The sequence below is a fragment of the Cavia porcellus genome, unplaced genomic scaffold, assembly GCF_034190915.1.
Source record: "Cavia porcellus strain 051 isolate PalLab524CR breed Dunkin Hartley unplaced genomic scaffold, mCavPor4.1 scaffold_5, whole genome shotgun sequence".
Lineage (NCBI taxonomy): Eukaryota > Metazoa > Chordata > Mammalia > Rodentia > Caviidae > Cavia > Cavia porcellus.
The window spans coordinates 89,879,438-89,905,288 of NW_026947488.1; the positions used below are offsets into that span (position 1 = coordinate 89,879,438).

Sequence of the window (25,851 nt, forward strand, 5' to 3'; positions counted from 1 at the left end):
AAACTCACACGATTACCACCATAAATGCACAAAGAAGTCTCTGTCACAATTCAGCATCCCTTCATCATAAATACCCCACAGAAATTAGGTATAAATTTTTAAATGCACTACTACAAATTGGCCTAGGTTAAACAAAATTATAGTTGAAATTACAGAATATATATAATATTCTGATAATGTAGAAATTCTCATGTTTTAACACAGTAAATATAGAGGAAGAGGATAAAGATATGTTAACCAAGTATTTAACAATGGCAACAGAACTAGAGGTGAGAGATAAGTGAAATTAAAGAATGTTGTTGGATTAGAATACAGAAATCAACCGAAGTCATATCTAATAAAAAGTAAAATGGATTTTCTGAAAAAATAATTTTCCAATAGCAATAGAAACTGTAAAATTTTAAAACCATCTCCAAATATAAAACTTATTAAAAAGTATAATTCCTTACTATTCATCATTACAAAACAGCAGAGTAAATGGAGATCCACCTCTCGAGGAAGAAGTTCAATTTGGTGAAGTTGTAGTGGGGGAAACCGCTGGACCAGCCCAGTTCCTCCTCAGTGAGAGAATCAGTGCCGCAGCTCTAGGTGTGCAGTGGACAGCCAGCCTACAGCTCACACCCACTTAGAAATTACCTCACCTGAAAACATTTGCTCTCCCATGGCTGTACTGATTGATGAGAGTTTGGGTCTTTTTATTCCAACTTGGGGCAACACCAGCCGATTATTCTAACTCCAGAACCTTCAGTGCAGTAAGCTGAGGCCATCACTGGCCTTATAGCACTTTCGCCTCAGTTATTAAAATAAACTCCTGTTTATTAAAATTAAATTTCCTGTGGGTCTTCATAATAAACACTGAGCTTGGTGTTTTGGTCCCTAAATTTCCTTTCCAGTGAATCTAACCTGTCATATTAATCTTCACTTGCATTTGTTAGTCACAGAAGTTACAGTCAAATTCCAGAAGAGGTTGGTTGGGTGGGTTTATATGTTGGTCTTAGGGTTCATTTACACTGAATTATTTTTCCACCCCTCCCTCCCTCCCCTCCCCTCCCTTCCCCTCCCCTCCCCTTTCCTCTCCTCTCCTCTCCTCTCCTCTCCTCTCCTCTCCTCCCCTCCCCTACCCTACCCTACACTCTCCTCCCCTCCCCTCCCCTCCTCTCCTCTCCTCTCTTTTCTGTGTCTGTTTCTCTCTCTTTTTTTCTGAAAGAAAGTCTTGCAACATAGTCCATGCTGGCCTGAACTTGCAACAATGTTCTTACGTCAAGCTCCCTGACGCAAGGATTATAGGCTTGCACCACAATGCCTTGCTCAACCTTATTTGAATGATTTCTAGGTTAATTTAAAAATTGGCAGGACAGGGGTAGACAAAAAGATTACAAGTTGAAAATAAGTATAAAAAATTTTTGAAAATGATTACAGCTGAAACAGACATCACCAGTTGATGAACAAATTTAAAATCTTACCTATGTTTATTGCTGAGTATAAGTTTGAACTGATAAGAAAAAAGCGATATTTAATTAGGGTGTTTGGGGGAAATGGCTACACCTTTCTGTAAGAACTTTGTGTGACCTGCCTTAAGTCATATTACAATGCTGGATGTTTTCAAAATGTAAGAATTTAAAACAACTAGGAAATAAAATGAATATGGAAAATGTTAATAACTTCAGAATGTCTCTTTCAAAAGTACAAGATCATGAATTTAAATTTGAGTTAATCAAGTTTGAGCTTTACTGGCAGAAGACTCCCAATCACCAGAAACAATAAGGATTACAGAGCACAGAATTAAAAAATATCTATAAAACATATGATAGATTATTTATTAATATCTAAAGGTAAAAAGTCTTTTGATAAATAAATCTACCAATATGACCCATTTTTTCTCCCTAGCATGGGAAATTCATAGCCTTTTTAACTTCATTATAGGTTAAATTCTTGACAATTTCATGCTATAAATTTATAAATTCCTATAATCAGCCAGGCATGGTGGCTCACACCTGTAATCCCAGCACTTGGGAGGCTGAGGCAGGAGGATCTTTGCGAGTTTGAGACCAGCCTAGGCTACAAAGTGAGCTCAAGGCCACTGCACAGTGAGACCCTGTCTCAAAATGACAAAAAAAAAATTGACATTTCTTCATTAATTGTTCAAAGAACATGTCTCTAGTGGGCTTGGATATCACAAACCAGAAACCGAAACCTAACTGAACATTGGACAAGTAAATAGGGGAAGATAAGTCTGTTTTATTCAATCCCAAATAGTCTAACTTCTAGGCATTTTTTCAAAAGATTACACTAAGAACCAGATTATTTTTTCCAAGGCCTAGTACTCACTGATGATATTGTAATATTCATCTTACAATTTTTAAAACCTGACTTGTGGAAATTTTGTAACTTGGGTAAGCTTCATGGTATTTGGACTTTGGCACCATATCTCCCCATATAGTCATGACCTTATCATTACCTTAGAAAGTAAGGTGTAAATATTTGAAGTATATTTTTTAACAAATACTAAATTTTTGGTTTTTTTTGCTTTCTTTGGGGAGGATATGACTAGCATGTCCTGAAGTGCGTGCATGCGCACACACACTCACTTCCTACAATATTTTGAGATCACTTCTTTATTTACATTACCACCATTCTTTCACTACTAGAACTCTGAAATCAATTACATGCTACAATATTCTGCTTACTATGTATGGTCTACTCTCCTATAATAATTTTAATAACAGATTACCTCTAAGAGTAGTAATCAAGGCGTTTGTCCGCATTGCTACTGATGTGATTCTTGTTACTCTTTGGTAAGGCTCCAACTCTATTTGAAACTTGTGATAAATGTATGGGCATGTGTGGCTCTTGTCACTAGATTTTTCTTTGGCCTTCTTATCTGTCCTTTAAAACTACATATCTTTGTCATAAACTGTTGCTTCTTTATCTTAGTATAGTTATTAATGCATTGTAGGAGTAAAATGATATTTTCAGTACTGATACAAAACTGATACTGTACATTAAAAGGATATGATTAATATTTATTGAATGCTAACTGATTTATTACATTGTGCTAATATTTTCATCTACATTGTCACATTTATTCTCATAAAACTCTGTAAGTGTATTGTTAAGTATGTTTGTAGATTATGAAGTTATGGACAGAATTTAAATAGCTTGGAAAAATGAATTATAAAGCCTTTAAACATTATAGTTTGACATGTATGTCCAGCTTTGTCTGATAAGAAGTATGAGTATAGTCTCCCTAAATTTGCCCTTTACAGTGTGGAAATTAGGGTAGAAAGTCTTGTTTTCAAGTAGAATAAAGAATGTTGGCTAGTGTTTTTTCTGAACATGTCTTATCTTTCCTTAGTCAATCGCAAATATTTCACCCTGCTGTCAATTTTTTTACTATCTCTAGATTTTCATTTTTCTATTCTTATGGTAATAAAATCATCATCAGAAATTCATTCAAAATATTTTTATATATAAATAGCTAACCTACAGTTTTCTTTTACTATCATTTATAAAATGTATTGTTATACATCAAAATATTATGGTCAACAATTGAAAAATTATTATAGCTCTCATTTGGTTAAATCTGAATATTGGTAATCATTTTTATACACAGTGTTCTTTTTTCAAATATTTCTTCCCTTTCCCTCCCTCCCCTCTATTTTCTCTGCCCTCTCTCCCTCTTTTCTTTTCTTCCTTCCTCTTTCTTTTTTTGCATTTATAGTACCTTGTAACAGAAGCTAAATCCATTTAAGAAGTCTATTATTTGAGTTCTATTTTTTTCTTTTAACCAATTTTTGATTAAACAGACTGAGACAACATGTTTACTCTTTCTGTTTCCTGTCTTTTGTGTATATGCTAAAAATACACATTCTATAGCTTTCTTAGAATTACTTCTTCACTATTTTGTTTTTAATCATTACACCTATAAAATATTTACAGAACATTTAGATCTTGGTACATTTAATTCAAGCTCAGGCCTTTTGATTTTCACTTTAGTAGACATTTATACTTATCCACTTAGATAATTTAAAGCACTTCAGAGTAGGTGGGAAACTATGTAAATTGAAAAATGAAGTGTTTAATGGACATTTGCACATGCTCTTAAACTTATAGAAGAAAATATAGCAGTGATTTGTTTCAAGAAAATATATACCCTCAAGAAAAAATGGATAAATTTCAATTAGCAATACATAGCAAGAAAATGTTGGCTATTTTGTTACAGTGAATTAATAAAATTCTGTATTTCAAGAAGTGGCACTATAAATGGACTCTATTGTAATATTTTCTCCATTCCTGTAGATTGTTCCTCGTCCTTGATTCTTTTTTCATTTTTAAAATTTTTACTAGTATATGTTTTCAGTACATCATGATTGTATTCCTCAGGAGACATTGGTAATGCACATGACACATCTCAGCTGTTTTTACCATCCCCTCCACTCCTGCTCTTGTCATCCTTGGTTGAGTCCTTTCTCAGATCTTTTGGGATTTCCTTTTAATGTATCTGTCTTTTATTTTGCTCTTTATTGATATTTTATGTTTCTAACACAAAGTGTATAATGTGATAATTAAGCTTGATTCCTAACATTAACCACATGCATCTCCTCCATATAATATTAAAAATTTTATTACTATGACAACATTTTAAAATCATTTAGCACTTTTGAAAAACACTCTTGCCTTGATTTTGCTTTGAAATTTTACTTTCATTGTTAATGAAATTTTGGTGTGCTACACAGGATTTTTACAGTTTGGATACATTAGACTATGTTTATGGTAATTAATTTCCTCATTCCAAGTAAGGTGGTGACAGCGATGAGGTATTCTGGATCTTTTCTTGTTCTGTTTTCTCTCAAACTGTGTATTCACTGGTGATGTTGTACTTCACATCAGTGAAGGTTTCTAAGGTATCAGTGAGGATTCTCTAGAGGAACAGGATGAACAGAAGAGATAGGTGGATTTATTATGGGTACAGCCTCAGATAATTATGAAGCCTGAGAAACTTACTGATCTGTTATCTGCAATCTAACATGCCAGGAAAACTTCTGGTGTTGGTTCAGTCCAAAGTCTGATTTTGGTGCTGTGAGAACCAAGGAACCTGTTCAGAATCCCAAAGCCTAAGAGGTAAAGGGAGGTAATAGTGCAAGGCCCAGACTAAAATTGAAGGCCCCACCCCAGATGCACCCATGTGAAAGGGCAAAAGAATGCAGGTTCCTTAATTCTCACAGAGGGAGCAAATTTGCCCTCCTCCACCTTTTTTCCCTATGTGGACCTGCACCAGAATGACTGATGCCTGTTCACTTTGATGAGGGTTTACTTTTGGATTCAATCTAGTGATTCAAATGTTAATCTCCCCAGGAACACCCCAATACCCCAACAGATGCACCAGGAAATAATGATTTACCTACCATCTGAGCATCTTTTAATCCAGTAAAGTTGGCACATGTATTTAACAAGCATAAGGGTTGTTCTTTGTCTTTGTTTTTCTTCTTTAAACAACCCCAAAAGGAAAAGAAATGATACACGAAAAGAGACATTATTGTTTCTGTCATGGTTTATGTCAGCGGTCCCCAAGCCTCCTGAATTATGTACTGGACCAAATCTAGCATTTGTGATTGGTTCATTGTGTAGCGCTTGGATTGGTGGTATGTTTCACCCACCCAGGCATAGAGCCAGGATACATTTCAGTTGCTGCTGCCTAGCTGTGGGGCCGCACCCCTGCCACCCTACCTTGGAGCCAACTGAGTATGGACTGAAACCTCTAAGAACTGTAAGAAATAAATCTTTCCTTCCCAAACTTTGGGCATCAGGTATTTTTTTTTTTTTTAAATGAGTAATAAGTAACTAAGACATTTCATTTTCACAAAAGGATCAGGTCAAGGGGGAGAATCAACACAAGTTAGGCAACCTTTTTAACATGAGAAATTGATGTGTGTTACCTTTTCTAATTTTTTAGAACTTAGTCATTAATAAGAATTTAATAATTATTTGTAGAATAAATAAATAAGCTTAGCTTTCTTCTGAGGTCAAAATCACTCAAGAGATACATTTTTCAATAGAGTAGAATCTGTGTGGGTTGCCTCTTAAAACCTGGCATCTTTTATGTTAAAATGTGAGCTAATGAATCTTTCTCTTTTGTGGACACTTTCACAAGTTGTAAGAATTTTAGTTGTTGATTTGTTCATTTTGTATGTGTGTCCTCTAATGGAAAGTAAATATCCAGATTAGATAAGACTATGTCTATCTTGTTCAAATATACAGCCTTGTGAGAATGAGGATAAAAACGCAGTTAAAAATGTCCTGATAGAGTGCATTTGCTTCTGTGTGAATCTACTTTCAATTTCTAAAAAAAAAAAAAAAAAAAAAAGTGATTGAAAGTTAATTTTATATCCGATACAGCTATCTAGTCAGCAACACATTTGTCATAAACTTGCGTGGATCATTGGTTTCCTGGTGCATTTTCAATGACAACTGACCTCATCAAAACTAGAATATACATTCACTAGATTAATTATTTTACTGAGTATGTTGTACCACCGAGAATTTTGACTGCAATTCTGGAACTGCTAAAAAAATTGTTGCCTAAAAATTATTTCACAGATACCTACTTGGTAAAAATTTACATGCAAGTTAGGATTCCTGTTTAACAACTCTCTATTAATTTAAAAATTCCTAAATTTAGAAATTCTAACTTTTCATTAGCATTGACTTTTGCCAGGAAATAATGTGAAAAAGGGACTCAGTGTAGCATTCACTGAGGAGGAAGACGAGTATTCCCAGAGTTTCTCAACAAGTTATGGTGGAGAGAATAATTTCATGATTAGCTCTGGATTCTCTAAAATGGGAGATTACAGTCATCATGTACTAAGTTAAAAACTTAAAAGTAAATAAGTAAATGAAATGAGTTAAAAAATAAAATAATAAATGGGATACTATGTGCATCGCTTCTATGAACACTAGTTCTATATAGTATCTGACAGAAAAAATGCAGAAATGGAAATAATAATTGTGGACAATAGAGGTAAAAGGAAATTGTGTGTTGTTTGAATAACACTGTTTTATAAACTTATCTGACACACACCACATCTTGTAACGGTTTCAATTCAAAGAACACAAAATGGTTGCCTGGCAGTCACCCTGGCCTTGAGAGAGCGGGAATCCCGGGGCAGACTTGGGCTTGCCTTCTCTCCACCTAGAGTGCCACAGACAAGAGTTAAGCTCTCACAGGTTTTCATGGTAGCTTTGATAATGCTTTCTCAGTAGTTTAACTGGTTTTCTACCTCTGCCTCCTTTCCTGTTGGTTTGCTGCCATGTTATCTGCTGTCTGAAAGAAGTAATCTACATTTCCCTTTAGTTTATTTTTCCTTTGCAACATTGGTTAGTCAAATAGAACTTCCTTTTTCTGACTGGTCTTTTTTTCCTACATTTCATTGATTACTGTGGTACTCCTTACCTTCTCACAAACAAACTTTTGCAACTAACACATTTTCTCAGCCATTTACAAACATAGTAAATTTGTTTCTCTTACAGGGAGCCTTATATAGTAGAATTTTTTTCAGAACCACTTCCTTCTCTACTTGACCCACCCAACTTTCAAATGTTGTTTTAAATTCTGTTATTTCCTGTGAGGATTCTTCTGACCCGTGTATAGAGTTGTATTCTCTGAAAAGATAAATTTATATCTCAGTCACAGTGTCATTAGTATGATATATCATCTGCCTATAGGCAATTATCCCCTAATAGACAACTCACTGATGCATTTTCACTAGAAACTATTTTTATAAACGCATATTATCTGTTTATTCTCATCAAACTTTTGTCATATGAATAAATTATGTTGAGAGGCTATTTTCTAAAAAAAAAAAAAAAAAGAAACTGAATTTCCAAGATCTGTTGTAAAAATCTGTTTGAATATGATGACTTATATATGATTATATTTAAACCAAATTAGATAATACATTGTTGAAATAAAAATCTTACAGCAAGCATAGGGGGAAAAGTGAAGTTCTAGAAATATTAAGGGAAAACAGGGGTTTAGTAATTACTTACTGGTGTTAGCATTTTCATGATTTTATGTTGAAACTCTGAATACCACTTAAGAATTTAGGGAACACTTCAGTGAAGAGGTATTAGCTCTCCAAGAGTCTAGCGTATGGTGAAGTAATTACTCCTACCAGATTCTTCTAGAATTGATGTTGGAGAACATCTAAGTGCGTGGATTCAAAATGAACATGGATTAATAAGTTACCAAAGGATATTATATGGATCAATAAAAAAAAACTGAAATGAAAATCATGGATACAAACAACATTTTTGCAGAGGAAAGCCAATGGCCACCACTTTGTGCACCCCTTGTAAATGTAGAAGCAGGGGCATTTGCATCAATCTCACGAAGTCTCAATAAATTAATATTAAAATATGTATACTAGTTTTTCTGTTCCTGTGAAATGTAACAATATAAAATTTATATATAATATACTATACAAAATGTTTATTAAACAAGGTGACATGCAGTATTATGGTGCTACAAACTACATATGAAGGTACAAAAGTGTTATATTTATATTATGCAATCTTGGGATAGTTCTGTTAAAAGCAAGAATCACCACTACAAATGCTCCAACTGTCTTTAGCTCTGTTATGGTCTTCTCAGGTACCCTGCTATTTTACCTGCCACATGGTACAATGTTTGTGGCAGTCAAAACACTATAATATAATGTTACAAAAAATATAGGAAAGAATATTCACTTCTGTGTCTCTGATGCCTCCTTCAGTTTATAGCAGATCTCTGAGTTACGGATGTATTTGATGGAGGCAGGCATAAGATTGTTGATTTGTGGTATTCTGTTTGTTTGGAACACTTGAAAAAGCACATTGTTTCCCTACACATATTTTCCTATTTTATATTAACAGCACTTTGAAGAATATGGCTTTCATGTGTATATTTCCTAAAATCACATTTTCATTTATAAAATATCCAATTTTAGATCATATTTGAGAAGTTCTATGTTCATTCATGAAGATTCTGTTTACCAGCCTTATACATTTCTACTGTGTGAAATATGTGTCTAATTAACTCACAATTTCTGATATTAATTTTAGTAAAAAATTAATACATTATTTGGTAACCAATATATGATATTTATATTCAATCAAATACTTCTTGCCATAAAGAAGCATAAACCTGAGTCAACTGTAAGACAATGGATATACTTGAGACTATAATGTTAAGTGAAATAAATCTGGCATGCAAGCTTAATATTGCATAATTTCTTTTATGTAAGAAAGCAAACATGTAAATAAAATAAGGAACAAAGCAAAAAGTAATAGGAAACAGGAAGACAGATCATTTGTCAAAGAGAATGGACTGAGAGACCGAGGGCATGAGATGTGTTATATACATGTACCAACTAGCCCATAATGAAATTATCATTATGTATTACAGACATATACTAATAAAAATTAAATTAAAGTGTATGTAACACTGCAGCACAGTAAAAAATGTGATTTATTTTGTTGAATTTAATGCAAGTGCTGTGTTTTAGGGACAGTGGCTTTAAAAAATCAAAATAAATGTTTTACATTTTTGCATTATAATAGATAAACACATTTCATAAAACTTAAAGATAATTTGCTATGCAACTGAAAGTAAGCATATTAGAATATTAAAAATTTATATACCTATTCATTGTAATGTAATCTGTATGATATGAACATACAGATAGAAAATATCTTAGTTGAAATTAGAATATGTATTTATGTTGCAAAAACAAATGATTTTGGGATTTAAAGAAAAAATAACAGAAAAGAAAGTAAGAATGTTCTTCATTCCAGAAATGAGAGCAATCATTCTGCAAAGAAATTACAATTTTTAAAATTTCTATAATCACATTTACTCTGAGTTCCAAACCATGTTCTGGTTATCTGTAGAAACGTAGTATTGTTGGATTTATCCCAGTTAATAACGTCAGACCCTGTGGAAACATTTCAACACAGATGCTTGGGTGGTGGCCTTTGTCACCATCTCTGCTTTGCCTCCTAATGTTTGATCCACTTGAGACACTGAAGTTGAAAGGAAGTGCAGATTATGGTCCCAAAAGATGTTAAGAATGACAAATGGTAAGGATCTGGAAATATAGGAATCACTGATGGACTAAGAGAATTTTACAGCACACTGAGTCCCAGGAAATGACAGATATAAAAATGAGAAAGATACCCTAGATTTTTATATAATTTAGAAAATAGAACCTGTGCATAGAAATGATAGACAAATAGGTAGATAGATAGATAGATAGATAGATAGATAGATAGATAGATGATTTACTATGAGCATTATTTTTAGATTTACTATTTACATTTACTATGAGCATTATTTGTAATTTTGTGCTTTTAATGTATTTTTAGATTTTGTAGATGACCCTAGCTGAGCATTATCAAGAGTTTATAAATTTGTTATCATTCCCAACTTAACTTTGTTTTATTACTTATTCTTTTTATCATAAATAATTTTTCTAATTCCTTCTGATGAGACTCTTCAAAGATAGAGGCCTGTTCCTTAATCTTCTATTTATTATCTTGTAAATTCTTAGAAAACTAACTAGTACAGGACAGGCCAATAATAATGAAACTAAGAATTTGAAATTGCTCTCAAATGCATGTAGATACCTATTTCTTACAACAATCTCCTAATTAAGTCAGATGTTATCGGTGTTTACATAGGAATAAACTGAGATTCACAGATTTTAAGTGAGGAGGCTGGAGACAAGTGTTCCTAAATGATGGAGTTAGTACCTCAGTTTCCTCTCATTTAAATTTAAAATTTAGTGGCTGGGGATATAGCTCAGTGGCATAAACACCTGCCTGGTAAGTATGAGGTTGTGCGTTTGATCTCTGGTACCACAAAAAAAAAAAAAAAAAAAAAAAAAAAAAAAAAAGAAAGAAAGAAAAGAAAAGAAATATAGAAATGTAAAGCTTATTTGTCATATCATCTTGACTTTTTAAAACTAGTGTATGCTAGAGAGTAAGGCATCATTTACTTTGTACCATGTTGCATTATGCTACATATTTTCATTTTTAATAATGGATCCTCCTCACCCTCAGTGGACATTATGTCTTCATTTTAGTTGATGTATTGATTTAGCCTGAATGGTTTCTTCTGTGTGACATTACTGATAAAGAAAAGAGCCACAATGCAAACCTAAAACTAAATAAAAACTTCTTTTATGAGATCAGGAATTAAATTATACTGAAAATAAAAGTTTATGATTCTATTGAGCACTTGAGGTGGAAATCTGATTTGTTTCTGGAAAATAAATGTAAAGCCATTCCTTAGCTAATTTATGTGTTTCCTTTGACATTAGAAGAATAAGAATTGGAGATTTTTGAAAATATAAGTATGAAGAAAAGTTGATGGCATTTGAAAAATGCTCTTTCAATGTTAACAACAGCAAACCTGTAGAAAAAAAAATCAGATATTTAATGGACTAAGGAATAAACTAACTTTTGATACACAGGGGAGAAGTTACTTCTTCTTCTTAAGGATGGTGTACCATAGACTGTTCTCCAAAAACAGCATTTTGTTCTGCAAGCCTTCAGAATATTTAGTCATTATTACGGAACAGAGAGACAACCAAAACTACCTAGACACTGTTGGCTTTATTAATGTATATAGTTTCATATATCCATTAGACAGCAAATTCTTATAATAACCCTCCAGCACAATTAAGTAATGAAAAACAACATGGAACAATCAACGAAACCCAGAGTTATAGACATCTCTTTTCTGGCTTTATTGATACACAAAATTTGGTAAAATATTGTTGTTTGTTTAATTCTCTTCCATTCTGATAAATTTTATTTTTCTTTACATGCTCCTGTTTATCCCTTCCTGCCATTTCTCTAGAATATTGGAGCCCCACCTATGCCCAGATACCTTTGGTTGCATTTGTTTTCTCCATCAAAGTTATTCTAATGTTAGGATCATAAGTGGCAGCTTAGTTATAAAACAGTTTCTCTGGCATTGCATGCTAACTAGTGAAAGTGTTTCTGAAATAGCACTTGCTGTGCAACTCTAGAGCTACGTTTGCAGGATTTTTTTTTTCAATTACAACAAATGCTAAAATTTTATGTGTTAGAATATGATATGTTTTAGTAGGGAATGTTTTCATGGATTATCATTAATATTATTAACAATAAACATTTCTTAATATTATTCTTTGCTATGAGTGATTTTATGTATTAATGCTAATAATATGAATGCTTATATGAATGTTCCATATTAATTGTAATGTATGGAATACTCTTTCTCCAAAGCAGAATGTATGGTTGTACATTATATTATATAATGCATTTCAGGCATCCTTCACATGCACTGTGTTGGGCAATTACTTACTCTATCCTGCTGTAAAGCCAACTATTCTCCCAGCTCTAAGATTCATTAGAGAGCCCAGCTGCTGGCCTAACAGGCATGTATCCAGTTGGCTATTAGCTATAGTTCTCAGTGCCAGAATATGACAGGACCCTCTCCAAGCTGTTTGGTAAAATGCAGATTAGAATTACATAAAATAACTGCTTTCTTTTCCCTATAGAAATATGTCATGAGAAAAAATGAGATAATTAAGAGGACTTTGAAATCCTAAAAAGAAAATGCATTCTATTTGCTCAGGCTATTGTGGTTTTAGTATTATTAATAATTGCTACATTAAAACTTGCCTAATGGTAAGGTCTGCCACATCAGTACTGCTGGATTTGAGCATAAAGATTCTGCAAAATTTGTTACAGTTTGTTTCTAAACTACCAAGATATGGTGGGATTTCTCCTTTCATTGAATTTCTTTTTTTTTTTTTTTAATCAGTAATAGGGATCAAACTGATGATCACGTGCTTGCAAGTCAGGCACTTATGCCACTGAGCTAAATCCCCAGCCCCTCCTTTCATTGAATTTGAAGATGTGGAATTGCTTCACCTTCTAAGTTGGTTTGTAATATAAACAATTTACTTGGTAAATAAAGGATATTTTTCACAGCTGACATGCAATACTTTCCCATAGAAATGTTGACTAAATTGTGAATTCATAAGGAGACATGTACTAAGGTACTGTTTTTTTTTTTTATTTTCAAAGAATACACGAATGCCTAGTTTGTTTTTATTTATATTGTTTATCTTCTCTACAAAATGATAAAGAGGTCACAAATTGCCAAAAGGGAAAAACATACATGAATAGTAGCTTGTGATAAAAGCTTATGAATGGAAAAAAATAAAATAGAAAACTTGCTATAAAAAGACCTCAAATTATATTAATTTAAAAAAGGTAAATGGCGGTCATGAGTTCGATCCCCGGTACCGATAAAAAAATGAAAAAGACAAAAAAAAAAAAAAAAAAAAAAAAAAAAAGGTAAATGGCTTTTTTTCTTTTTGTGTATACAGAAGGCAGAAAAAAATTTGAACTTTTTGGTAATCTGAGGCTTTCTCACATTCATATTTTTTTTAGATTAACTATCCTACTTCCCCAGCTGCCTAAATCCTCCAGGGAGACACCAGTGAAGACCATTCAAGCCAAGAGCATAGCGTGGCCAAGGTAGGAGGCGTTACTTTAACTTCAAGGCAGTCATTTTTTTTTTTTTTTTTTTTGCACTTTAATCACCTTCTTTTTCTTTGGATCATTTCTATCTGATGGAGAACAGTCTGCCTTCTAGAACACAGCAATGTCCTTATTATCCCTGAACAATACCCTCCCAGGAGTAGAATTTCCTCTCCTAGTATATTAAGGATTCTATTTCATGCTTGACATTTTCACTATTGATGAAAAATAGAAAAAAATTTAGTTATTCCTAATTTTCTCTGGGAAAAATAGGCTGAGTTCCATAGTGTCACAACATGTTGTTTATTTGAAATGTTAGTACATTATAAGAGCTGGAGGCACCAAATAAAGTCTTAGACAAAATTTATTCACTGGAACAAAAATACACTAAAGTTCTGATATTATCCTTTTACAGTCCTGCATCTCAATTCAAATTTGTATATCAAATGATATGCATTCAAATGCTGGAAAATTATCCTAATTATTAGTTATGACAGCATTATTTTTATATCTAGAGTCTAAGGGAAGTATCAAAATATATTCATATTGTTAGAACTCAAATTCACATTATTTTACCTGACAATGTATGACAGTTACCAAGATCTATTTTAAGAAATCTGCCTAAAACCAGAGCTACTTGTGTTTGTATTTTTAAAAACCTAGCACAAATAAAGAGTATTTATATTCTGGTAAAGAAATAAGCATGTTTCAATCATGTATGTAATTTATTATAATAAAAGAATTTATTTACTTCTGTGTTTCAGTTTTTTTGCAGGAAATTACACACTTAGGAAACTACAAATTCACTAGACTATCTTCTAGTGAAAGGCTAATACATTTTATGATTTTTTTTATGAATTCTATTTCATTGATTATGGATAAATGCTCATGGTGACATTTTTGATCAGAACTAATATGCAGAGGAAGGAAGGAGCTGAAGATCCTCTACTAAGTTCTTCCCTACTGAAAATCGTTGCAGTCATCACAGGGCATGAGTTCTAGGTTAACCTTTTTTTTTTTTTTTTAAGCTTCTTTTATAGTATGAATAATTTTAGACTGAGAACACAAGATGTCAGCAGCTGCTGACTTATATTCAAAATTTACAAGTTTTTAAAATTTATTGTTTTAAAGATTTCACTTTAATTTCTGTTCCTAAATAATGTATTCATAAATATTGGAACAAGAGCAAAACAGATGTGTATCCAAAGTCTTTTGTAATATTTGAATATTATAGTCTTATAGCCATATATTTTTCTATAATTAGACTTTGATCCAAACAGTTTTATTTTATTTTCACACAAACACATGCACACGCACACACAAATGTGTTTGAAGAAAAGGGCGAGATGGGACATGCCTGTAATCCCAGCATTCTGAAAAGTGAGACACAAGGATCTCTGCAAGTTTAAGGCCAGCTTGAGCTAAATAATGAGTTTAAGACTAGGGTGAATTACACAGCAAGACTCTATCTCAAAAAACAGAGAGAGAGGGAGAGAGAGAGACATCCAGAGAGAGAGAGAGAGACAGAGACAGAGAGAGACAGAGAGAGAGAGCATTGTATTTGAAGAAATCTCCTATGGTTCTAGGTCCATAGCAGTGTAGGCTGTTCTATGCAAAAACCTAGGGAAATTGCATTGATATTTTGTATATATGAATGGCATTTCTAGTGTGTAGCATCATTAACAAAATTGTCTCTCATACAACATGACACTGGTGTTATTATAGATTAAAAGATGAAAGGAAGGATAAATACCATTATTTCCACATTTTTTACTTGAGTAAATATATTTAGTAGAATTTTATTTCATAAATTAAAATAATTAGAAAGCAATTGGATGTTGAATTAACTAAAGACTGTAAAATGCAGTATGAACTTTGCAAATGATAATGACCTTGGAAATGATGATGCATGAGCCAACTAGTAAAGAATGAATATTAACACGGTGACAGTATGAGAAAGAAACATGAGCCAAAGCAATAATGAAAATACTGGCTTGGCTGTAATTGTGGAGTGCTAATGTGCTACTACTTTGTCTTGAATGGGTAGATTAAATCAGATGATTTAAAGTCTTAAAAACTAAATATAAAATTTGGACATGATGTAGTGAATAATGGGATCCTATCATTGATCATTCAACAGGAAGAAATAGTACTATTTTTGGAAGATTTAGTTGTTGACAAGAAGAATAGAAATTTCTGAAATAGAAGATTCTGAAGAAGTGACCATATTTCACGTATTAATAAAGAATGGATGCATGGATAGCTTGAGGACATGATGTCCTGAAGGATTTTGTCACTGAGAGAAAACCATGGAGCAGTGAAAAACAGAAAATTGAAAAAAATTCCCCCTTTCTCTTAATTTGTTTAAAACTGGAGGACTCTTTCATGTACTTGCAATAGGATAACCAGATAAGAACTTGATCGATACGTTGAAGAGAGAATGGGAGCAAATAGGAACCTATTATTCAAAGAATGTTGAAATTTTGAGTTTAGAATTCATGGATAGAACTCGGTAAAAAAAAAAAAAAAGATGAGAAAGTAGAGTTAGAAACCGCGTTTTCTAGGCATCTACTAATCAGAGGTTCCTATTTAAAAATATTATTGATTTTTAAAAATATATTAGCCTAGCCATAGAGATACGTGTAAGTTGCTTAAGTTAGAAATTACATTAGAATAACAGTGAGATTAGAAATAATATTTCTGTTATTATTGATGTAAATAATCAAATCTATTTTCTTAGGTAAAGGGCTAAAAATGGTTAAACTAAGTCATTATCAAATTATTTATATGGAATTACTTTAAGAATTACAATCACATAATTGAATACGAAGCATCTCTAAAACCTGTATTCAGTAGAAAGCATGATATATTTACATTTAAAATATTTAAAAATAAAAGCATATTTTTCTTAAGAGTAAAGAAAAATTTACTTAATCAGAATTTTTTCTTTATAACAATTGTAAACAGGGTCCTAATAAACGAACAACTGATACTCCAATTTTTGCAAATATTTTTTCAGTATGTGTTTTTTTGATTCTTTTGTACATAGAAATGTGCAAAAGAAGTGATTTTAGGACAAGTGCTAATGACTATTTTAGAATGAATATCAAATTAAACTAATATCACTGAATGTGTTAGTTAACTTTCTATCGTTGATGAGACAAAATACCCAATGCTAAAAATTAAAAAAAAAGAAAGGTATATTTAGCTCAACGTTTATCGAGGTTTCAGTGCATAATTTTCTGGCTTCAAGGCAGAGAGACACATGACAGAGGCACAGTAGTTCATAGCAATAAAGACAGCAAGAGCAAAAAAAGATGCAAGTCTATATTACTAATATTGTAGTCAGTCTACCAGGATTAAGGCAGTGCCAGTCTATCAGTGGACTGATTCAGCAATCACCCACTGTTATTCCCAGCATTGAGTACTCTAGATTTAGCCACATCTGAAAGAATATCATAACACTCAGTGAAGTTTACTGTAGACCAGCATCAATATAAAAAATTTATTTCATTTTTTATATCTTTTTAAGGATAATATCTTACTTCTTTAAATTTGCAAGTATAACTTTGAGAAGATTTAATAATATGCTCTACAGAAACTAAATCATTAAATATAGTCACAAAGTTTCAAATCTAGGAATAAACTACTTCAGTACTATTTACCTTAACCACTTTTCCATATTGTCTTTTGATGTCTAGTTCAAAAAAAAAAGAAGTTAATTACTTGAAAGGGCACTAAAATTGATCAGCATTTCTCATGAGATGAATGGAATAAAGAAGAATATAAAATTGTGTATAATCATGAAAATTTGAAATTGGAAGAAAAAACCCGAATTTGTATGACCCAAAATTTCTAAACAAAAAAAAAACTAAAAATAGAAAATGATAAAGTGGCTTTATAGAAAAATCACATCAAATGAGCATTTAATGATCTATTGGTTTTATAATCAATACATTTTTATGATATATGCTTACACTATGTAGTATAAGCATATATCATAAAATGAATTCCTCATTATAATAAAGAGATGTTTACAGACAGAAGATTACGGGGGGAAGCAAACTAAAGAATGGAGAAACTACTCATCATATATTTCATAGTGTTTCCAAAAAAAGCCAGTTTGACATTATCAATAGGTAAAATTTAATTTTAAATTCAGAGAAAAAGGGTTACTGAAGGTCTCAATGCAGCAGCATCTATGTTTGGTATTTCCACATTTATTATCTCACTTAACAGCCACAACACACTTAGGGCTATTAACAAGTACAGTTATATATGGTTAATAAGAAATGTTGTTGTCAACATACTCATTTTATAATTACCCACCAATTAACAGTTGGAAATACAATAATTAGCTTAAGTCAGTATAGTGCAGCTAGTTGTATCTTTACTTTTCATTGATGTATGTTTGATAAGAACGATAAATATTGAAGAGATATAACGTGATATATAGTCAGATTAATTAACATATCTGTCACCTTAAACTTACCTCTTTTTTATTCTTTTATTTTTCATTTATTTAACTTTTTTTTGTACTCAAAACCTGATGCTTGCCAGGCAAGTGCTTACATCACTGAGCTAAATCCCCAGCCCCTTACCTCACGTGAGTGTGTGTGTGTGTGTTTGTGGTGAGAACATTTAAAAATTGTAATAGACTTCACATATGAAATATAGTATGAGTTCCTATATTTACATGCAGTACATTAGATCTCTAGAGTTTACTCATCTTACATATCTGAAACTTTGTTTTTCTTGATAAACCTCATCCCATTTCACAAAATTCCCAGCCCTTGCCAACCAGTTGATCTTCTTATATTCTACATGTAAGTGAGATTATACAGTATTTGTCTATGTCCATGTTATTCCACTCAACATTATGTCCAGGATAATATTCCATCGTGTGTATGCATTTTGTGTGTGTGTGTGTGTGTGTGTGTGTGTGTATATATATATATATATATATATATATATATATATATATGGTTCTTTATCTATCAATCATCAACACTTGATTGTTTCCATATCTTGGCTATAGTGAATAGTACTCCAATAAACATTGGAATGCAGATACTTCTATATACTGATTACATTTCTTTTCTCTAAATATCAAGTAGTGAAATTTCTAGATAATATTTCAATTATATTTTTATTTTTAAACAACTTTTGGTATAAAATTTAATCTTCTTTATTTTGCAACTTTAATTTCAGAACAAAATAAACAGTAACAACAGAAAACAAAATGCATACAACCAACCCTGGTATTATTAGGTATTAAATTAGGGAGATAGGGCTTGTGGATATGTTTTCTACCTTGACACAGGACAATAGCTATGAACCAGTAGCTAGGAAGGACAGGGCCACTCAAGGCTGCTGTGAAAACAGTGGGGGTGCTAATACAGTAGAGCACATTTTTCAGGTAAAGACTCATAATCAATTTCCATGCAAGATCCACCCTTGTCACCTTCCAAGGGGGCATCTCATCAGAAGCAGCAATACTCGCTTTCCCTGTTGTCACTTCATCATCATCAGTACCTGGGACAAGCTAGATATGAAGTAGGTGCAGTTGCAGTGGTTCAAGAGATACTTAGGAGAGAAGCCAGAAGAGAGCAACAGAATTTCAAACAGCAGTAGTACCAGGTCCTCCTGGTCAGCCTTGTCATTTCCAGTTGGCCTTCTATACAATGTCAACACAGGAGGTGATTAAGGTTGATCTCCCGGTACTTTGGAGGCAACCAAGAAGATGCCATACTGTTTAGAAGTGGCTGGGCTTTCATAATCTGCTTCTTGTTGGCTGCCTAGTCATAGAGGTCAGTTACAGTTTGTCAGAGCAAAGACACAAGCCAATGGGAGATTGTCACATTCTCAACCTTCTTTCACAAAATTTCTTTCATGAGTTTGCAGAGACTCTTAATCTTTACATGACTGCCTTACTGTTCTCCATATTGTCATGGATCTCTAGATCTTTCTTGGTAACTCAGTCAGCTTCTTGATATCAAATTCTTTAAGCTGCTGCACATGGTACTCATCAAAAGACACAATAATATACACTGCCTCAAAGCACCATTCTACACTGTCATTAACAAAGCAGCAGTAGTTACCTAGTCTTTATTCTCTTCAGTGATGCAATAGATGACTTCTGTTTGTCTTTTATACTCTGAAAAAGAGTTACTTTTAATTCCAGAGACATGTGTTAATCCAATAGCTCAGAATGGTTTCATTAGCTAGTAGAATCCTTATGGATTCAAACTTTAAGACTGTTAGATCTGATAAATGACTTTGCTTTCTGTTATTTTTAAATTTGTTTTTTGGGCCTGTGATATAGCTCAGCAGAATGGCACTTCTCTGGCAAGTCTGAGCTCATGAGTTAGATTCCTAATACAAAAATAAATAAATAAACACAGGCAGAGAGAACCAGCAGACCCGCCTCTGCCTGCTGGGCACTGCCACGAGAGGGCTACTTCCTGCATGCAGACATTGAGAGCAGAGAGAACCAGCAGTTCTGCCTCTGCCTGCCAGCCCCCACCACTAGAAGGTCCCTTCCTATGGGCAGCCACTGTGGGCAGAGAGAGCCAGATAGCCTCCTCCACCGGCTAGGTGCTGCCACTGGAAGGTTCCTTTCTGTGGGCAGCCAGCAGGATCAGGTAAGTCTCGTGCACCTGTAAGTCACCATTGGAGGCCCTTGCTTTCTTTAGGTAGTCATCACCCACCAGGAGAATCAGACAGAAACATACCTGTGTGCCTGCCAGCATTGCAGGAGTCCCAGTGTAGACACACAGGCTGAGAGAAGCAGCCCCGCCTCCATGCACCTCTGATCACTGAGGAAGCCCCGGTGTAGCTTCACAGGCCTACAGAAGCCTGTCCCATGCCCTGCTACCTCCCTGTTAATCTGGGGTCAGAGGAAGCCAGGTACCTATCCCATTCCCCTACATTGCAAAAGGGCAGCCAACATGGAAAGTTCTGGAGGCCCCATGACTAGGTTGTAAGGAGGACCCCAAAAGTATGTCAAGATGAAGGAGTAGAAGCAATTTCAGCCTTCCAGCCCCTACAGAAGTGTGGGCGATACACTGATGGAAGAAAATGGAAGTCCCACACCTGAAATCTCTAAGAGGACAGCAACTGAAGTAAAGACACAACTTCATGAGATTGTAAAAGCAATCAAATCAGAAATAATATCTCAGGTAAAAGAAGAAATCACAACCATAATGAAAGAATTGCTCAGCATATCTAAAGAAAGCATAGATAAAAAAAGAGAGCATAGGAAAGTGATGCAAACTTTGAATGAATATAGAAAGGAATTAGAATACATGAAACAGAGTTAAGGAGAGATCCAGGCAATTAAAATGTCAATCAAACACTGGTAAAACCCCTTGAAAGAGACTGAAGATAGACTTTCAAACCTTGAAGATAAGATTGCAGCTTGCAATCATTAAAGGAAAGATCTTTTAAAAATAACAAGGAATCAGGAAATAACAATTCAACAGTTGCAGAATGATGCAAAGAAGCATAATTTAAGTGTAATAGGTATCAATGAAGAAGCTAGGGTCAACACAAATAAAATTAAAAGGCTTTTTACAGAAGTAAGAGCAGAAAACTTCCCAAACATGGGAAACAGATCTGGCATACAAATAAGCAAGGCATATAGAACTCCAACTAGCCATATCCAAAGTAAATCTACACCCAGACATAATAGACAAGATCTGAGAAATTCAGCACAAGGAGAGAATATTAAAAGCTGTTGGAGCAAAGAGACAGATCACAGATCACCTATAAAGAAAACCAGTCAAAAGTATGGGGACTTATCAACACAAACCATCAAGTCAAGAAGAGTTGGAGTGAAGAGTTTCAATCTCTGAAAGAAAACAACTTCCAACTCAGATTGATGTCCCTGCAAAACTATCTTTCAAAATTGATGGAAAAATAAGATATTTCCATGATAAAGAACAGCTTCAGGAATTCACGACCACCAGATCGACCCTACAGAGAGTGCTAAAGGATATTCTAGAGAGATAAAGATGACCATGGTTCCAGGAACAGCACCAGAGGAGGATCACCAAACAAGACAGGAAGTTGAATGAAGGGAAATAGTTGAGGACCAACAGCAGGAGGACAGCATGGCAGAGACAAATGAATGTATGCTGGTTGTAACCAATAAGGTAGACAGCCTCAGGTCAGCAATAAAAAGAAACAAAGGGGGAAAGTGAATCAAAAAACAAGATCCATCAATACACTGTATACAAGAAACACATTTAATTGGAAAGAAAATTCATTGACGGAAAATGAAAGGAGAGAAAACAATTGTTCCATGTGACAGGAGACCAGAAAAAACGCAAGAGTAACTTACCCATCAACTGCAGAATAGATAAGAAAGATCTGGTATTTTCATGCAGTGGAAAGCTACCCAGATATAAAGTAGAATAGTCCTGAGGCTCTTGTAGCTAGATAGGTGCAACTGGGGATCCTGTTCATGGATGAAACAGCTTGAACTCATATATAAGAACCTTCATAAGAAACAGAATGAGTTAATGGGAACCAAAAATACAATAGATATTATGAAAGTGATAGGGGAGGAAACACCTGGGAGGGAAAGATGATAACCACTTTAATTTCTTATTGTCTTGTCTTGAACTCTTGTATTACTTTCACAATTTTGTTAGGTTTGGCTTTGTTCTGTCTTGTTTTGTTAGATTTTACTCTGTCTGATTGTATGAGTAGCTATTTTGAACATAATGGAATGTATTATGATAATCATCATTGGTTTCCTATTATATGGTCTTATGCTTTCATCCATTTGTACAATCAGTTTTATTCTATTTTGTTTTGTTTGATTTTATTATGTGTGATGGTATGAACAGCTACTTTGAAGAAAATGAGACTTTATGGTAGCCATTACTGATTTTCTATCATCTTGTTTTGAAGTCCTATTATGCTTTTCTTCTTTTGTTTTGATTGGTTCTAGTCTGTTGAGTTTTATTTAATTTTATTATGTGCGATGGTATGGACAACTTCTTTGTGGAAAATGAGACGTTATAGTATAATGTATAGTATAAAACCACTCTTTTTATTGATTTTATACTATTTTGTTATGTTTGATATTATTGCGTGTGAAAGTATGGTCAGCTATTTCAAAGAAAATGAGAGACATGATAGCTACTGTTTACATCCTGTTCTCTTGTTGTGAAGTCCTTTGCTGTTTGCATTGTTCTGTTCTGATTTGTTCTGGTTTGTTTTGCCTTCCTTTGTTTTATTCTCTTTAAAATAAAAAATAAATAAATGAGTTTGCTTTTTTACCTCACACATAAAAATTGTATATGTTTATGAAGTACAGTGATTTTTTTTTTGTCTTTTTCTTTTTTATTGGTACCGGGGATCGAACTCACGACTGCCTGCTTCCAAGGCAGGTGCTTATGCCGCTGAGCTAAACCTCCAGCCCAGTACAGTTATATTTTTAACATACACACCACACACACACACACACACACACACACACACACACACATATATATATATATAGCAGTGTTTAAATCAAAATAAACTTTTATCTCTTGAAGCATTTATTATCATTTCTTTATGGTGAAAAATAAAGTCTCATTTTCTTTAGGTTTTTATAATATACACTACATTATCACTAACTATTATCATCCTGTTATGTAATAGCAGAAATTTTTCACCTTGCCTCATTATAACCCGATACCAGTAATAAACCTTTCTCCATCCCTCCTTTCTCTATTCTTGCAGACCTCAAATTATCACAATTTTTCTTGAATTCTATGAGGTGAACTTCTTTGGATTTCATATAGGAGTGAGATCATGTAGTATTTATCCTTCTGTATCTATTTTATTTCATTAGTAGCCTCTAGGTCCATGCATATTGTTGAAATGACAGAATTTAATAATTTTATAGCTGATTAGTATTTCAGTATGTCTGTCCACTGCATTTTGTTTCTCCACTCATTAGTTAAAGACCATCTAGGTTTACATATCTTAGCTATTATAAATAGTGTTTCAGTAAAAATGTAGTACATATTTCTTTGACATATTGATTTCATTTTTTTGAAATGAAAAATATTGCAAATTCATATCAAAATGATACTTTTTAACATTTTGAGGAAACTCCACATTGTTTCCTGTAATGGTTGTACTAATTTAAATTCTTATCAACAGTATGCAAGGATTCTTTTTTTTTTTCTACTTTCCCACCAGTGCTTGTTATCTTTGTCTTTTTGATAACACACATTCCCTCTTCAGGATGAGGTGCAGTTTTGATTTTCACTTCCATGATGACTAGTGATATGGAATATTTTATACCAGTTGGGCTTTTGCATGTCTTCTTGTGAAAAATGTATATTCAGGATTTTCCCAATTTTGACATGTTGTTTGTTTTTTGCTGTTAAGTTTATAATCATGTGAGTTAAATATCAGCCTTATATTTGTCAGTTTCAGCTTTCAAGCAAAATAGCAAAATATAAGAAATTCATCAGAAGCAAAAAAATTATTTCTAGGGGATTTAGCTCAGCGGCATAAGCGCCTGCCTTGTAAGCAGGCAGTCGTGAGTTCGATGCCTGGTACCGATAAAAAAGAAAAAGAAAAAAAACTTATTTCTAAAATTTCTGGCAACTACAAAATCTGAGATGGATGCACTAGCACATTTAATGTCTAATAAGGTTTCATGCATCATAGATGACACCTTCAAGCTATGTCCTTACAGGAAAGATGGCCAAAGGGATGATTGTGCTTCCTCACATGTCTTTTATAAGGACAAAAATGCCTCAGTGAAGGTAGAGTCCTTATGGCCTACACACCTCTTAAAGAACTCACCTTTCAAAGAACTCTCATTTTAATACCATCGTATTGGAATTAAGTTTCAGCATGAATTTTGAGAGTATACAAACATTGAGAGCCATAGGAAATCCCGTATTTGATATATGTTTCCAAATATTTTCTCTCACTCTATCCATTGTCTTTTCATCATGTGGTTTGTTTCCTTTGAAGTACAAAAATTGTCTAGTTTTTTAGCATCCTAGAATGCTATTGTTTTGATTACAAAACCCCTTCTAGTGATATTTGTTGTGGTACATCTAAGTATTTTTAAAGTTATACACAATATTTATCTTACTGCACAAATTTTTCTAGCCCACATTATCAAGCTATATGTTATAGGTAATTTAAGTTATTTTTATTACATGTGATTTTTCTGGGATGCTGTTACAATTCAATATTGATAGAGGCGATGATTCAATTATATATAGATATTAGAACAAAAATGTTGAATAAGCCTTAACCAAAGTTTCTATATCTTCATTTCTGACACTTGAGTCAACAGAGAACTTGTACTACAATCACTTGAGTTATTGAGGAACTTAGAGATTCCAGAGTCCACCTTAGATCAACTGAATCAAAATCTCTCAGGGCTTGACCCCATAGATTTGCATTTCTAACAAATATTTTCAAAATGTTTATGCATACTACAGTTGAGAAGTCTTATTATATTTTCATTCCAAAGCTTTTCCACATTGTCACAGATGGGATAAGTCAGTAATTTTAGCTGTATAAAGTTTTCACTTGTCTATTCTTGCTGTATAATCTGAGATATTCCATCTCATATGAATCAGAAATAAACTGTTAACAAAAGAAACATTTTTCCCTTTAAAAGTAGTGATTTTTATCTTCTTTTTAAATGAAGAGTATGTATTATATGCACATGTTTGTGCCTCTGCATATGTAAGTAAGATAGAAAGAAAAAATAAACTGTGACTGAGGTTGTAGTTTAATGCTAGAGCCTGTATTTACCCTGGGTTCAATTCCCATCATAAACAAATGGATTCTGCCCCCTTCATTTGAAGGAGATATTTGTACAATCAAATTAGGTAAATAATTTGAAGAAGTGATGGCATATTCATAACCATTTTGTGCTTATTTTTTGCTTCCCCTTTCTACATCCTCTCAGTGCACAGTGGACATCCTGCTCTTCTTTGTAGGGCTGCTTTTGAATTACAGTCATGGAAATCATCTTAAAATGTCATGTTGTCCTTTCCTTAACTTCCAAGCCTTATATATTTGAATTCTATTTTTGAAAGATTTCCTCAATTTCAATGTTCTGAAATCCCTTCGGAGCCCATTTAATATTGAAGAGTCTTTTCCATTATCAAAAGCGTCTTTCTTCCTTCTCTTGTTTTGCTATTAAAATTCATCTCTCTCTATTATGCTTTAAATGAAAATGCAAAACACCTGGCTGTCTCAATCTGTGAAATAACCCTTCACTGAAAAGTCTGTTAA

The 25,851-nt window shown here is 33.3% G+C and overlaps 1 long non-coding RNA gene across 16 annotated transcripts in view; it reads left to right on the top strand.

Moving 5' to 3' along the window:
* Positions 1–25,851, top strand: part of LOC101788210 (uncharacterized) — a 338,370-nt gene that overhangs the window by 74,563 nt on the left and 237,956 nt on the right. For all 16 annotated transcript variants that reach the window (XR_010047658.1, XR_010047664.1, XR_010047667.1 and 13 more), the window contains exon 4: positions 13,486–13,572. This is a non-coding gene — a long non-coding RNA (uncharacterized LOC101788210). The remainder of the gene's footprint in view (positions 1–13,485; positions 13,573–25,851) is intronic.